Raw genomic sequence first — 12,909 nt, 5'->3', positions numbered from 1 at the left:
ATAGCTCCTTACCTTTTTTTTCATAAAGGTACAGTGACTCTTAGTACTAATCCCTCATTTATGCTCAAAGTAGCTTCTGAGTTTACTGTAAATCAGTCAGTTCATCCCAGCCAAGAACAGAGGAGAAAGCATTTTGCATTCCCTGAATGTCCCCAGGCAACTCAGATACTACCCGGATAAGACAAAAGATATTGGATTTTCAGATCAATTCTTTATTTCTGAATATAAGAAATACATGCATACATACATATATGTATATATATATATATATATATATATATATATATATTATATATACATATACATAGTTTGAAAACTTCAAAATTCTGAAATAAATACAAAAACAAAACCATGTTCCTCGACGTTTTTGCAAGGGGGCAAGCCTCCATGCACCCCCCACACCCCCTGCTTTTTAAATATACCAAGTCTGACTTCGCACTACAGTGAGGAAAAGGGAAAATTTCCCGTTCCGCTCTGTATGGAGATCTCCGTTCAGAACATTCAAAGTTTTAAAACTTCGATGATATGGTCTCGACAGTATGACATTAGAAGTTTTAAACCTTCGATATTCTGAAGGGAACCCATATATATATATATATATATATATATATATATATATATATATATATATATATACACATACACACACACACACATATATATATATATATATATATATATATATATATATATATATATATATATATGGGTCTATATGACAGTCGACAGTTCATATGATCGACTGTTTATTTGTCGACAGTTCATTTGATCGACAAGCATTTGCCCCTTCCCCAATGTTGTGTGACCCTGGAGTTGATATATATAGTTGGGGGTGTGGGGCACAGCCCCCCACCTCAAATGCTTGTCGATCAAATGAACTGTCGACCAAATAAACAGTCGATCATATGAACTGTCGACCAAGTCATATAGACCCATATATATATATATATATAATATATATATATATATGTATATATATATATATATATATATATATATATATATATATATATATATATATATATATATATATATATATATATGTATGTATGTATATGTATATATATATATATATATATATATATATATATATATATATATACATACACACACACACACACACACTCACACACACACACACACACACACACACATGTACATATATATTTATATATACACATGTACCCACACATAGATATATATATATGTATATATATATATATATATATATATATATATATATATATATATATATATATGTGTGTGTGTGTGTGTGTGTGTGGAGCATACTCAGACGTGTGCATGTGTGTGTGTAACATTTGTTGGTCTGATTTGATCAGATCCCATTTCATGAGGACCTGGCAATACAAGATGCATTCAGTGAGCAGTCTTGACATAAGGGAATTTATAAACAACCTCAAGGTTGTGTAGTGTCAGAAGTGGCTATTTCAAGTAAGAGATGCAAAGCTTTGCTGACTACATGGAAAAGTGTGGATGGCTTGAAGCCGTACATAAATCAGTTTCTCTTCCAAGTCCATTCTCTCAGTGCATCTTAGTGTATTAAGTCTTGACAAAATGAGACATGAGGAGCAGTATTATTATGTCAATTACATCTATGTATTCATACACCCACCTAGCCCTGGGCACATTTCTTTAAAATACCCCTTCCACCTGAAAATGAACAGCCAGGTGTCTGAAGTAACTGGTGAGGGAAGGTGAGAAGGCATATACAGAAGCATGCGTGTATATTAGCGCTGATATAGCATGTATTCCCATCAGTGAGCATACATGTCACCTGCTAGGATGGGGTTAGGGGTAGGATTAGGATTTACTAAGTAAATACCTTGTAAGGCACACATAGATGGTAGCCATCCAGGTGCCTGACTCACCCTCCAGTAACAGATAAAAAGAAAATGTTACAAGTAAGAGCATCCCCTATGGAAAAAGAGACCTTCATGAGGTAACATGGGTGATGTCATGCAGATTGGAGGATGAATGGGTCTACACAACACTTCATGAGACATGGCAATCAAGGCAGGTGTGAAAATAGGAATGCAACTTGTACACACCTCTGCCTGTATGTAGTCTTACCAATGCGTCTTCCCAATAGGGAAAGACAAAATAACCTGGAAGTAATTTTGCAAAGTAAAATTAACAAGTAGTGATGAGTCCACTGAGAAAGGAATCATGGAATGGTGTTCATGCAAAAGTTATCTTAAGGAAAACACCTGGACTGTTGAATTATTTGGCAGCTGACACAGTTTTTGACACAATATAGCCATTGTGGAGTTTAAGTATGCAGTGAATTAAAAAAGTAACGGACTGAAATTAAGAAACTGAAAATCTAATGGTGGACTAATTAATTACTCCCTGAGGGGAAGATGGATGCCAGCTTCAAAACATTACCTTAATGGGCAATGTTTTTTTTTGTCTTCCAAATAGCTCACAGAAATAAGTATGTCATTACAGAATATGTACAACAGTTACTGTTAATGGATTTCTTAATGGAAAGGAGAACTTTATTACAGTAAACACTGAATGGAATGGGTTAAGAATAGACACCTTGCCTGTAAGTCTGTTCACAAAAGAAACAATCAAAATAAATTAAACTTCGATTACCAACCAGGACAATGCACTAGAAGCTCACACTCATTCAAGAGTGTGTACAACAATACTTTACATAACTATCCTACCTTGTAAAAAAACATTGTCTTAATTATTTCACAAGTGACACTTTTGGATAAACATTACTTAGCTGTGTAATAACTGGATGTCAGTTAAGGAAAACATGATTATCCACAGCAAATGCATGCAAAAGGAACTGCTTCTGAAATGGACAATGGATCAAAATATGCCCCACTGAATAACTTTACAATGAGAAAACAATCAGTCTGTCTGTTGGCACTTAACCTGAATACTAAATACTTCCTGTTAAATTGTGTGACTTACTTCAGCCTTGTTATCTCAATATACCTGGGACAATATAATAAACAGTAGGAGTTAACTGTTTAAAATGAATGCCATTATCTTCAGAACTCTGGCAGGCAATGTGCCTATTTCTATGCTGAACATCTGCAGCAAATGGATTAGGATAAAAAGTTCCAGATACCAGGAAATATGCACTGACTGTTCTTAAACACCCAGAAGCAGAATTCTGCATACTCTGTTATCATTAACAATCCAGAAACCACTTCCCAAAAACTGTCTCTCCTTGCTCTATTCTTTATGCCTGAAATGCCAGGAGAGGATGAAGAGTGCTTGAGCATTGGGTTGATGACTGGACAACACAGTTTGGTGTGGCAACCTTCTGTGCAGTTTTGCAGTTTACTTTAAAAAAATAATAAAAAAGTTCATCAAGGACCAATTTCAGATAGTGCGTCTGGACCTGCAGCTTTATCAGCACCTGCATTAATCTGTCCCTGTATGGGTCATTACTGAAAAGGGTCCATGGACTAGCCCAATTATCAAATGAATGTATGAGAAATAAAGAACTCTTCAATACTAAACAGCAAAAGTGTTTACGTTTATACAATAAAGTTTCAGTGCTGAGTACAGTACTTTGCATTTTATTTTATGTTGGGCTATTACCTGCATAGCTAGCTGTAGTTTTGTAAAGAATGATATCCTTTGAATATCAGACTGATTTATACAAGATATTTGCGTTACAAATGTATTGGAACTGTATGGCATTTGAATATCAAACTGATTTGTACAGATGCTTATGTTACAAATGTATTAGAACTGTATGGCATTTGAATACCAAACTGATTTGTACAGATGCTTATGTTACAAATGTAGACCTGTATGGCATTTGAATAACAAAATGTATTTGTAACATTGCTAGTGTTGAAAAATGTTTCAACAGTGGGTCCAGCTAGACAGAAAGAAAATATACATGCAGGCAGTAACTGATTAAATGTATATACTGTAACTGAGAACACTGGAAGAACAGAGGTTAACCAGCTAGATGACTTTAAGAAAAATAAGGGAGATGTAAATGAGCTGTTAAACCATTAAAATAGCATCCCACAGTGATGAGTAGGACCAGTGATACTAGGTCTGGAAGAAGTCACTCTTTATTAGCTTCAGTAAAAAGAGGGAATGTGCTGTGATTGCTTCTTGGCCTCAAGCCTGCCATAAACATTAGAAAAAGTTCTAGATCTGCATTTTTACATGTCTATGCTAAATTCCTCTCTCAACTTCAAAAGGGGATAATGTGGGAACCTAGTCAGGTGACCAGATAAGGTCTTGCCAGCTGTGGAAATAATATTTTTTAGATATTACAGGGAGTAATCTCTGAGTATTGAGTATTCTGTTTGGGAGCCTGACTAGAACGATTTCTCATATATTTCATCTCACCTTGCCCAAGTAAGTTATTAGGGAACAGTAATTTCTTTAGATTATTCAAGAATGTATAGCAAGATTAGTTTATCACTGTTTTTCTATATTTGTCTGAGTCTGTCCATCAGTACTATTTTTAATATTTCATGTGAATTGAACTCTGTGGTTTGCTGCAAATATATATTCAGCATTTTCACATTCTTTTATTATTTATTATTAAATATATTTAAAACTTTTGTTGTGGCTGGTCCTTTTAGAAAACCTGTAACCTTTGAGAGTGCTTATATTTATTTGGAGACACTGTGGGGTCAGTCCTGAGAGTCTTGCTGTGAGGTCAGCTACTACCATTTGTATTAGTATTAATATTGCACAGTATAATTGGATACCCTTTGTAATTGCCTTAGAGTGGCTGGCTGGGAGAGTGTCTGGTTGCAGTGATAACTACCTTATAGTCCGAGAAGAAGGAGGCACAAAGGATAAATCTGTGCCAGCCTTTCCTAGGTGTGTGTGTGTGTGTGTGTGTGTGTGTGTGTGTGTGTGTGTGTGTGTGTGAAAATCAAATCTCACAGTGTGTGTATGTCAGCTACATGGAGCAGAGACACGAAGCACTAGTTTCACAGACAGGGTGGTGGAGGACTTAGCTTGGGCACTCAGCTAAAGACTTACCCCTATAGCAGTGCTAGTGGGGAGCCTTATTGGGGCCCTGGAGGGAGACAGATATAAATAAATCCAGATCCTGGGCTGACTGTGTTCCCTGTGTGATCTTAAAGGAAATTGTACTTGGTGCAGAGAGCTGCATCTGAAAATATTGTATGTATCTTTTTCTCTTAAAGTGAATGGTCTCCCACCAGTTTCAGTGGTGAGGATTGAGGCTCCTTGATTACTGGCCCAGAGAGGCGACATCACAATCTGTGCAAAGTAAAAGGCACCCTCTAGTGTTATGACAGGCTGTGACTTCAACTATTTTATTGTTGGGCAGAACATTTTGCTTTATTTTATTTATTTATTCTTTATTGACTGAGTTAATCGATTAGGGTTGTAGCCCCTTTTCAGGGGAGACCCAAGGTGGCATTTATACTATTGGGCAAATCTGGCAAAGACATGAGGGAATTTCCCCTAATCTTCTCAATAGGTGCTGTGGGATCTTTTACATCTACCTGATCTGCCACCAGCTCAAGCAGGTGAGAACTTGGTTTAATGTCTCATCCAAAGGATGGCACACTCAAGAGTGCAACAATTGCTAATACTGCATTGCAGTGTCAGCAATCCAGTCACAGGGAAATAGAACCCACAGCCTTCTGCTCTTCCAGCCCTAAGGGTGAGTGTGCTACCCGTTGAGCCACCATCTTTTGAAGATAAGGTAAATTCATCAATTAATTTACAACTTTGCAGATCCTACTTCAAGAAAGATTCAGCTGCACTTCCTGGTAATAGAGTAATACACACATAAACGTCAGTGACAATGAACTGACAGTGAATAGTACTAGATACAAAAAAGATGGATTCCTTGCCAAGATATGCCCAGTATGACCTGTCATGCAGCTCAGTGCTGCATTATAAACTTTAAAATATATGATATGAAGAAAAGAATAGTGCTTGTTTACTCTATGGTCGTTAGTTATTACGGCTACTGAAGAATGCAGTACTTGATAAAGTTTATATTCCTGCTGGAGCGAGGAGGCCTTGAACAGGAAATACCCATATAAAATCAAACTACTCTCAAAAAAATATTACTTACCAACTATTAAATGGTTTCACGTTGCTGGCTGCTTGGTATCTGCTTCTTTTTTTTCATGAAACTGGAACAATGTCTCTTCTTCATGTTAATGTTACTGCATGAAATTGATCATCTGTGGTATGTTCAAATATGAAAACTACAGCTAATTCATATCGGGAGTTGGAATTCTGTAAAGAATAATAAAGGAATATACTCAAATCCACCTACATGGAGTAACTGTTAAACTTTTTTCAAAAAAACAGTATTTGGAAATGCACTTGTTCAAAGTGTTAATAAGTTATATTTGTCAGTGAATTCCTTTTGCGTACTTAAACTTACTATTTTTTTTTAAGATAAAGAGTTGATGATATATAGTAAATGGGGGTTGAGAGAAGACCTTAGTGATACCCATTATTATAGAAAAATTGTGGTTATTATAGATCAGTGTTTACCAAGCCCCATGGAGAAGTCATGGTCAAGTGATATCATTGAATGTTACTTCAACATCTGTATGGCTGTAAAACTCTTTAAGAATCCAGGAGCATGTGTAGAGCACAGAAGCACACACAATGCTGACAAAAGGAGATTTTCTGATATACCTTATCTGCAATATTTTGCTATTAACAATGTCATCATCATTTGTAGCTGTCATTATGTTTCTTTTTTGCTATCTTCATAAACACTGCATAAAAAATGCAATAGTTGTGTTTCTCACCTGTAAGCGCCTTACTTCTTAGCAGCTTGACCTACTTCCCTTCCTGCTGAATTTAACTCCTCCAGCTTCCACAATATCTTCTCTTATTCCTGTTCTTTGTTTCCCCTGGGACATTTATATCTCCTTTCTGTGTTGATGTGGAAATTAAGGAGGAGCACCAATGGCAGATAGTAGATGACAGGAGGCACCACAGAAAGATATGGGGGAAAAATAAAATCTGTCTGTTTTCCATTCATTTGTCCTTCTGTCAGGCTGGATGCAGAATTTACAAGATTTTGTTTCCATTACATTGGAATGTTTTTGCTCTGCCTGCATCTTTGCAGTGCACAGCCTTAGAAATTATTTCATCTTGCTAAGAAAGCTATAATTTTATCTGTATACACTAGTTCCCTGTTAACCCTAACAGTACAGTTGTCACCAGCAGTTACACTGCACTTCCTGATTATCTTGGGATCATGATAGACAAATTCACCAAGCTCTGTATCCATATGGGTAGCTACCAGAAATAAGTTATTAATTTTTATATTCTGGTGGTAGTGTCTACCCCAAGTGCATTATTTTGCACTTGAGTTTGCAGAGATAACCAACTATCACACATGTGCATTAGCTTCTCCTTTTATTTTTAAATTTTGATTTTCTTCAACTTCTTGCTTTCCGTCATATCCAGCTTATTGCAACTGGTCATTGTGCAGAACTTTCTAACCAACAGCCTTCAACCAGCTTTAAATAGAGCATTTTAACTAATAAATGATTGTAGCTTTATCTTCAAGACTTTACCATGTATTACCCTGTCTTCCTTAGACTGAACTTCTTTTATTATTTCTCCCTGCTTCTAATCTTCTTTTTAGCTTCTCACACAGCTTCACCATTCTTACTTGCGGCTAATATGTTGAGCTTGCTACTAGAGTCTGGGTGGAATAGGACTTCCAAGATGGCTGCACACACTGAGTAACAGCTTAATTTTAGCTCTCCCAGTGTAAAAACTGAAACTCAAAAAGGAGAGCCAGTGTTTTTTGTCTTGTAAGGGCACTGTCTGAATGCCAGCAAAGAAGAAATTTAGAGAACATGAAAGAAAATCAACAACAAAAGGTGAAGAGAAGACACTGGCTAGGAAGAGTCCTGTGGCTGTACAGCAAAAAGCAGTTCAAGTTTCAGCTGTCATGAAAGACATGACTTCCAGTAATCTAGAGGGAAAAGTAACTCTAATGTGCTCAGAGCCGATTAAAATAAATGAAACACTGAAGTTGTATATCAAGTGAAATAAAAAGGCTGGAAAAATGGAAGAAGCTTTAAACAAATATTCATATGAGCTGATAAAACTGCAAACATCAGAGGATGAAATGAAGAAATGGCTGGCTGAGTATGAGACTGCTCACGAAAAGATGTTTAAAAATTGTAGAATTAGAGAACACAGCACATAGGCTAGTTCAAGTTGTTTTCTACTTCTGGGAGAGGAATAAAGATAAGACAAACACAGATAGCACTTAGTTTAATTTGAAGGCTTTACCATGGGTCTTAGCATGGATAACCTTTATTATAGGTCAAATAAAGCCTGTGACAGTAGCTGTCAGTCTGGGACAGTTGTTCATATTAGGAGTGTTGAACTTCATTATTTGAAGATATACATACTTTTGTGTGTTTGTATTAAGTTAATAGGTTATGGAGGTATTCTGGGGTATGTTTATTTTGAAGGTTTCCATAAAAACAAAAAGCCTTGTAAGATGAGACATACATTCAAATTGATACAACAAGAAAAAAACTGTATAAAAGATCAACCTGCCAAACATTAGTGTATGCATGTAAAGCAAAAGCTGAAACTAGCCATTTAAAAAAGCTGTTATACATATACTTATCATAATGACAACACTTTCTATATTAACTGCAAATGTGAGTGGTTTCACAGATATACACAAAAAAGAAAGAATAGTGAACTATTTTAAGAAATGCAGAGTGCAACTAGCTTTCCTACTGGAGACACATTTGGAAAGAAATGAACGTGTGAATTTGATAAAAAAAAGGATTTCAGGATAGTTCTTCAGTGGAAAACTTAGGACAATGGGAAATGGAAGTACTTATATTAATTGGTAGAGGGCTTGAATAGTGATAGAGAAGGGGGGAAGAGATAATAATGGCAGATTTGTAGTAGTAAGGGGCTACTGGCAAGGGAGAAGGATTACACTGGCAAGCATTTATATTCCACCTAAAACTGCTACAATGGAGCTTAAGAAAATTCTGGGAGAAATAATCAGCTTTCAGTAGGGAATATTACTTATATGTGGAGACTGGAGTTTGATTTGCAACAGTCAGGATGTATCTGGGGGCCTAGAAGGGAACATTTAACAAATAAAGGTAGATTTTGGAAGACATTTATGAAAATATTTTCTATGGAAAATGTGAATTCAGTAGCAAGAGCATGAAGAGAATTTGCATATTATTCCCCAAGGTACAAAACTAGGCTAGGTTAGACAGAAATTATATTTCACAAGACCATGTGCAAGAGGTTCTCTAGTTTAATTCTCAGCTGGAGTGCCTTCTGTGTGGAATCTGCATGTCTTCCCTGGGTTCGCATGGGTTTTCTCTGGGTGTTCCAGTTTCCACCCACATTCCAAAGACATGCAGTAGGTGAATCAGATACTCTAAACTGGCCATGTAGGTGTGTGTGTGTGTGTGTGTGTGTGTGTGTGTGTGTGTGTGTGTGTGTGTGTGTGTGTGTGTGTGTGTGTGTGTACGTGTGTGTGTATTTATGGTGTGGAAGAACTAAGCTGAGCTAGCCATCTGATGATCTAAACCTTGGCTCAAGATGATTGTCACTGCTGAAATGGCACCCCGACTCCATGTGCAAAAATTGGAAAAGGGGTTGAGGATGGATGAATGTGCATTTAATTTAAGTTTTAAAACACACCAATAATAACTAAAATAAAAATGCAGGCTAATGAAATAAAAATGAGACACTGGTGTATCCCCTCCTAACTGTTAAAAAGAGGAATTTAAGAAATTGGTAGTGAAAATTATTCAGGAGTTATTAGGGAAGACAGAAATGTATTTAGAAAATATAGCTAGGGAGCGGGATAAAATGAAAGTGGAGTTTTAAAATAGGGTAGAAATAAAAGACAAAGAGATATGGTTAAGAAGCAACAATAATTATTTAGAGGGTCTGACAAAGGTTAAAGTATTGCAGAATAGGTGGAATCTCACAGAACAAGAAATGGTGCAACTGCATAGTGCTAAAGAGAAAATAAGGGACAACTTTGATAATATGCATGAGTTTAGAAAGATTGCTGTTAAGCAACTGCTATCTGATAATACCTCCAGTGCACAAAAGCTATTAGCACAACAGCGTAGGCAACAGAAAATAGAAAGGGTTGTTGCCAAGCTTAGGGACCCTACAACAAAGAACAATAACCGGAGAGCCTGTAGAGATATTAGAAATATTTTGGACATTTTATGAAAATCTGTATAAAGCAGAGAAATGTAGAAATTAAGAAAAAGTACAAACATAAATGTTATTGAAGAATTAAATATGCCAAGGTTAGAGGTAAACGAGGCTCAATTATTAATAGTTAGGATAGGAGGAGATGAGATAAAAATAGTGGTGATGCATAACCAATTCACAGGAAACTCTCCTGGAATAGAAGGTATTCCTGTGGAAGTTTGGAAGCTAGGAGAGAAGAAAGTGATGAAATATGGAAGCTTTTGTTTAACAGTACTTTAAAAGGAGGAGAAACACCAATATCTTGTAAGAAAACTGTGGTGGCGATATTACTTAAACATGGTAAAGACACATCAGATCCAGCTTCTTATAAGCCCATTTCAATTTTAAACCAATATTATAAAGTGTTTATGTCTATAACGGCTAAAAGAAAGGCAAAGGTGATGCCAAAATTGATAGATATGGATCAGTGTGGTTTCTGTGGAGGGGAGGCAAATGTTTTACAACATTAATAGAACAATGATGATCCAGAGGGAAGCAGAATGTAAGAAAAAAGACTGTTGGTGGGTTTAGATGCATTTGACAGCATAAGCTGGGATTTTATGAGTATGGCAATGGAAGCATTTGCATTTTCTGACACAATAATAAGAGAATATATGAGGGAACAGAAGTGAAAATTAAAGTGGGAGGGGGGTATCTCTCTGATAAGTTCTTTATTTGCTTTATATTTAGAGCCACTGACAAAGAAAATAAGGGACTCAGAAATTCAAGGATATAACTGCTATGGTAATCAAGACAGGTTGGCTTTACTTGCAGATGATATTATTTGATATCTGATAAAACCAGAAAAGGACATTTCAGTGTTGTGGAGAATTCCGAAAAAGTTTCAAGTCTTTTCAGGATACAAAATTAATGAAGATAAAACATAGGCGATAGTTGTAAACTGTACCCACACACAAATTGCCAGAGCAATACCCTTATTTATGGGGGCATGATAAAATGAAGTACTTAGGAGTATGGGTTAAAAAGGATTTTGTTTTGGCAGCTAGGGATATGTGGAAAGAGACAAACAAAAGATAATTCAAAAACTGAGAAACTGGAAGCTCCGTTTTATGGAATGGATATCAAGATACAAGCAGTGAAAATGTTTTAGTCCCTTTAGTTTTATACACAGATCGGGCATATTTTTATCAAGCAGATGGGAAGTTTTGGATAGCAATTAACAAATAGTTGAAGGATTTTTATCTGTGAGGTGATGAGGGCAGGAGTAAAGTTGATTCTTCCAATAGAACAAAGTGGTTTGGGATTACATGATTTGAAGGGGCAATTCAGAGTTGTACAGTTAAGGCTCCTATACATAGCACAATCAGAAAGCTATAATTCAGAGTGGGAAGGGATGTTGATGAAACAGGGGGAGGCTTAAGAAATTAGGAGAGACTGGGATTTTGGATGCAGATCCTTAAGGACGATAACAATAACTAAACAGAATATTATATTTATAAAGTAGCAGAAATTATTCTAAGAGCTAAGCCAACACAGGAATGGAGAAACGGGAGTCTGGCAATAGGGATGACTGCAATTAAGGTAAGAGAATAGGCAAGGGGGGACTAGAATTTACTGGAAGAAATTGGCAAAGGAACCAAAGTATGGGGGGGGGGGGTAAATAAGTAGAGATAGATAGAAAGGTAATGGAGTGGAAAGGGGCCAGGAATACATTTGGACTGCAGGCTAGAGATTACTGTCAAGGATTGATATCAGAGTATAGGCAAATAGAAAGATATAGAGGTATCCTAAAAAAAACAGTAGAGTTTTTAGTAGAATCTAGAACAGAAGCTGCTGTTAAAAAGAGATAATTTGTAAGGTATATAAAATATTGCATGATAAATATAGAAATCATTCAAAGGAGGTTAGAAAGAAATGAAAAGGAGACTGGATATGCATTTCACAAATAAACAATGGTAGGATGCATGTATGGCTCCAAAATATGCAACAAAGAAGTGTTTGCATAGGTATTTTATACCCCAAGCAGAATCTAAAGACATTTTCTCAGGTAGGTTGCAAATGTTTGAAGTGTGATGGGGAAGAAAGAGGTAAATGGGAACATTTTTTGGAGGGTGTAATGAGTTGGCAGATTCTAAAAATTCCCTGCAAACAACTATGCCAGAAATACTGGCTGAGCAAATTAGTGTAACTAAGGAAATGAAGTTAAATTGCCTAGACATTGTAAGGCCTTAAGTTTAATTCTGGTAGTTGCCAAAAAAAGCAATTACTAGAAAATGAAAATCAAAGTTTAAACCAACCATACTAGTAGTAATGAATATAGTAAGAGAGATAAAAGAACTGGAAGTCAAATCTTTAGAAAAGGGTAGGAGCAAATTATAATGGAAAATGGGAATTGTGGGAACAATACATGCAGAATAATGTTTTGGAGGAGGGATGAGATGTATGATGTAGGAATTAAATGAGCTATGTAATGTACAATTGACAATGACTGTACAGAAGATTATATGTGATGAATGTTTACAACTGAAAATTCCTTAAAATTTCACTGTGACCTTACCTAAAGGTATTTCCATAAAACCATGCATGTTTTCATATTAAAATTCACTTTTTGATAAAACAAAAATTAATACACAAAATAGACAAAAGATGTTGAAATAAACATCTTTTGTCTGTTTTGTGTATTATTTTTTGTGTATTATATGT

The 12,909-nt window shown here is 35.9% G+C and overlaps 1 protein-coding gene across 8 annotated transcripts in view; it reads right to left on the bottom strand.

Moving 5' to 3' along the window:
- Positions 1 to 12,909, bottom strand: part of GJD3 (gap junction protein delta 3) — a 1,257,337-nt gene that overhangs the window by 399,574 nt on the left and 844,854 nt on the right. For 7 of the 8 annotated variants that reach the window (XM_044054493.1, XM_044054491.1, XM_044054492.1 and 4 more), the window contains one exon: positions 6,080 to 6,246. The exons of the other annotated variant lie outside the window; for it this stretch is intronic. The gene's annotated coding sequence lies outside the window, so the exon portion shown is untranslated. The remainder of the gene's footprint in view (positions 1 to 6,079; positions 6,247 to 12,909) is intronic. 8 annotated transcript variants of the gene reach the window in all.

The sequence above is a fragment of the Protopterus annectens genome, chromosome 13.part0 (assembly GCF_019279795.1).
Source record: "Protopterus annectens isolate FY-2018-M chromosome 13.part0, PAN1.0, whole genome shotgun sequence".
Classification (NCBI taxonomy): domain Eukaryota; kingdom Metazoa; phylum Chordata; order Ceratodontiformes; family Protopteridae; genus Protopterus; species Protopterus annectens.
The sequence above is the reverse complement of the archived record's forward strand: the minus strand, read 5'-3'. Positions and strand labels throughout refer to the sequence as shown.